The sequence below is a fragment of the Haliaeetus leucocephalus genome, unplaced genomic scaffold, assembly GCF_000737465.1.
Source record: "Haliaeetus leucocephalus isolate CR32 unplaced genomic scaffold, Haliaeetus_leucocephalus-4.0 Scaffold555, whole genome shotgun sequence".
Taxonomy (NCBI): domain Eukaryota; kingdom Metazoa; phylum Chordata; class Aves; order Accipitriformes; family Accipitridae; genus Haliaeetus; species Haliaeetus leucocephalus.
The window spans coordinates 10,835,044-10,839,231 of record NW_010972991.1 but is presented as its reverse complement, the minus strand read 5'-3'; positions in this window follow the sequence as shown (position 1 = coordinate 10,839,231).

Here is a 4,188-nt window from a genome sequence, read left to right as displayed (position 1 = left end):
TACAAGTTTATTACTTAAGTATTTTTCAGGCAAACTAATAGACTTCAAATGCCATCTTCAAATGCCATACCAGCTGAATATTGGATGTGTTTTGAACAACATGTATTGCAGATGTACTCTAAGAATTTGAACGCCATTGACTTACTCCTATGTTTCCACAGATAAGCAGAAAGAAAATATTGGAAATTTCTGGGAATTAAATTATAATGACATTAAATGCAATTGTGGTGTTGAAAGATAAAACAAGATGAATCCACAACCAATCCTGGCTCTGGAAATGGGCTGTCACAGCAGCAGGATGGTGCGTTCTTTGGGGTTTTTCTTTCCTTTCTTCCCAATAGAATTCCCCACCAGTAAGAGCTGTGTGCCAATGCTCCTAGGACTCAAAGCCTTTTACTACGTCATTCCAGTACATGTTGCAGAAAGATGTATGGACTAGATTAGATGGCCTACTTTCCAAAACTATGAAATCCTGAACTAAGAAAAGCTGCAGGAGACAGACTGAATGCTTGAATAAAATACCAAGAGATTCTACAAGAGATTGAAAGTCACATTTAATTGATAGTTGGAGGCTCTCAAATAACACACTGATGACTGTAAGACAATTGACTAGAGGAGACCAGGAAAAGCAGAGTGAACTCCTCATTTGGAAAGAAAGTTTATCCTTCTATTTTCAGTATCTGTGATTACAATGTTGGTGAATTTATAGCAGTCTGTCCGAGATGAATAATTCTGAAAATATCATTTTGCCATTTATTTTGCCTGTCACTTTGAGGGAAAGTTGTTACAGGGTTGCAGCCAACTCAGATGTTTATTTCTTTCCTTTGAGAGGTAAGGAGAAAAAAACATGAAGAACAAGACAGTGAAGAGGAAAAGAGAAACATGTTGGCATCCTCATTGACTTCCTGGTAAGATTGATTCAGCAGCAGCCAACAGCAACATCATTCCCCCAGGGCTGCAGGAGTGCCCTGCCTCTCTTTGCTTTGCATCATGTAGGTGCCCAAATGTTGCACCACAGAAGAAGATATGAACAACTACCCAAACAGATACCCACCGTCAATTTACGCAGCTGGAATATAAACGCCAACACCTGCTCTCTTAATCTGGTAGCCAGAAAAATGACATAGTTAAACCCGTGCTCGCCACTCTTTCCTGAGCCCCCTACCATCTTCCTATCTTTTTCATTATCACTGATGCCTACACTTCTGTAATTCATTTTAAAACAGCTAAGCAGTTGTGTATTTCAGAAGGCACTTTACAGAAACTGTTGAATTATAAAAACCCTTTCCACTTCATATATTGTCATGTAGGTAAAACATTAAAGTAGCACAGGAGCACTGGGATGGCCCAACTTGTTGGGACTGCCGTCTTCCATGGACAGCATCTATGCAGGGTCCAGGGGCTCCTTAGGACCGTTTTCCAGACACAGACACTGGTATTTCTGACCAGTAGTGTTAGTCATAAACTGAAATACATGTAATAAACATCCTATTATAACAGATATGTCAGATTTCTGTTATTCCCAGGCTTAGGTAATGAGGAAAGCAACTTCATACCAAGGGAGGAAATCAGAGCAACATTTGGTCTTCACTATTTACATGTAAATACGTGATAGGATTTCCCAGCAAGAAAGATAAAAATCTCCATCTGAAACTGGTATGAAGATGGATTCAGCTAACTTTCCCAACAACATGGGAATGGTTAAACCATCCAAGGAACTTGGAAAATTATCATCTGACTTCAACCTCAACCTTTCAGCACAAACTCAAAGGAAAATCAAGACAGGCACCAAGAAACAATCGCTTTCATCACCTGAATCCTATTCTTTTTGATCCATATGCTCTGTGGTTTTTGTTGCCTGAAAACACCCATTATGAAAGATCTACAAGGAGACAGACAACTGCAATGTTATTGTTCTTCTAAATGCTAGCCTTACAATAAGAAGAAAGAAAAATAGTGCCAGAGACAAAGGGAAATTCTATCACCTATTTCTTTGCATGTCTAAGGCCCAGAAAAAGAATTGTATAACATTCTCTAATTAAAGAAGGTAAGCCACTAAAAATAAAATAGGTAAGTAAACCAGTAAGAAATACAAGTTGGATAGTGGAATCTGACTATATGAGGTGATAGAAGTAATTACATTGCTCTATATATCTTATATAGAACAAATATTTAAATAGTTCTCAAATGAAAAAAAAAACATATACATCAGTGCAATTGCAATAGATTAGATTGATATACTTCTTAATTGTTTTGTACTTTACAATCTATTCGGGTTGTATAAACAGAAGACATTTTGAAAATAAAAAATGAGTGACAAACACTTCAGACAGGTTGCTGTTTTCAGGTGTTTCCTCCTTTTTTTTTCTTCCTTTTTTTACAACATTGTCAATTAAAAATGAATGCAACCAAAATCCACTCTGCAATTCCAAGTCTTTTGAAAACTGCCATTTCAATGTGAAAAGAATAAATGCTGTTGCCATTACATCAATGCCTCTGCACAAAATTTTCCCACCATTATCTTGAAAGCTTTAAATTACTATCTTTGGGAAAAGAGAGGAGAGGTATTTTTAAATGCAGTAAATGGATGGGGTTTTAAAACACCAATATAAAAGTTGTATGTAATAAATATCGTGGGCTAAAATGAGCATGCGGAGCTTCCCACTGTATCTACACAGGACAAACTAAATCTGCTTGTTGTACTCCTTTGAGTTTAGGAGCCTCCAAAGAATCGGATAAGATGTGAGAGGACAGAAGGCCATTCCCCTACCCTTTGGCATTCTCTATCTACACAAAGGGCAGAGCAGCCAAGCTCTGCTACATATTACTCTGAAAATATCCCACAAACAGTACATAAAAGCCCCATATTTTGGTCAAATCTATTCTAGATACATACATGCAAGTACAGAATTAGACCAGTGGAAATTAACTAAAGAGTTACAGATGGCCCTGTATATAAAGCAGTACAATACAAGAGAGACCATCTGGAAATATGTTTTGTCCTTAACCAATTTTTCTTTTTTTTTACATCTCCTTTCTACTTTCCTTTTCTAGTTGCAATTTTTCACTGTGCAATGAAAATGTGCTTGCTTCAGTTTCCAAAAAAGTGAGGATTTGAGCTATACACCTGCCAAGTCAGGAATCTGAAGTAGAGGTGCAGGGTAAATATTGAGGAAGCCAATGCTTTAAGCATCAAAATTATGTGGTGATACTTGGGATGTGTTTAGGGGGTATGGCTACAGACTGAATCCTTACTGATTCTGCATTATAGCAAAAAGATACATTTTTAGCAAAGAACTTGCTCAGGATACAAGCAGATATTCTTTGAGTGAGATGCATGCAATTACTGTGGCTGTCTTCAATGGGAACGACATTTTAATGTGAGCATTAACCCAGCTTGTAAAAATTGTGCTGGCATCTACCCCATCTTGCTACAACTGTCTGCTACTACTCAGAACAGAAATTGTGGGATCAAACACAAATGTGAAATGCTTTTGTGCTGCCATACTCATAGCAAAATGGTACCTGCTGAGGCGTAGTGGGGTAAAAATTAGGTAATGGCTAGTGAGGAGGTACCCACACTCCTGAGAAAGAGGAGACTTCTGATCCCAAGACTGTCAGCCTTAAGGTGCCCTTCTTCAAGTGCCACATTTGCTGAGTTCAACCATTTCTCACATGCATTAAGGGTCTTCAGGTGTATGATACGTTCAACTAACAACAAAAACTATTTAATTAGCTTTCACTTTCACAGGAATGCCTTGTGATGAAACGTTAAAGTATATTTTTCCTATCCTGAAGTATGGGAATAAGTCTCTTCAGCATAAATGTCCCATTAGTGACACTGTTATGTGGTATGTTTTAGATTATATTTCCAGGCTAATATGTTATGGCCCTGGACAAATAAAACCAAAATAAATTATATCCATCTTTCTATAAATTCCATTATAGCTTAATTGTAAGATTTTTCTTTTTTTTTAATTTGGCATTTTTTTAATATCCAAATTGCTTGCATGTGCTCCTTCCCTTCTTCTCCTCCTTCTTTCCCCCCTCTCTGAGCTGAAGGAGGCTGGCACTTTTTTATTTTGATAGACAAAAAAGGGGAGCAACGTGGTGAGCCCTACATTTTTTCTGAGTTATTTAACGTCCCTGCAGCCCACATTAACAGTATTACGTATATAACACCAAAAT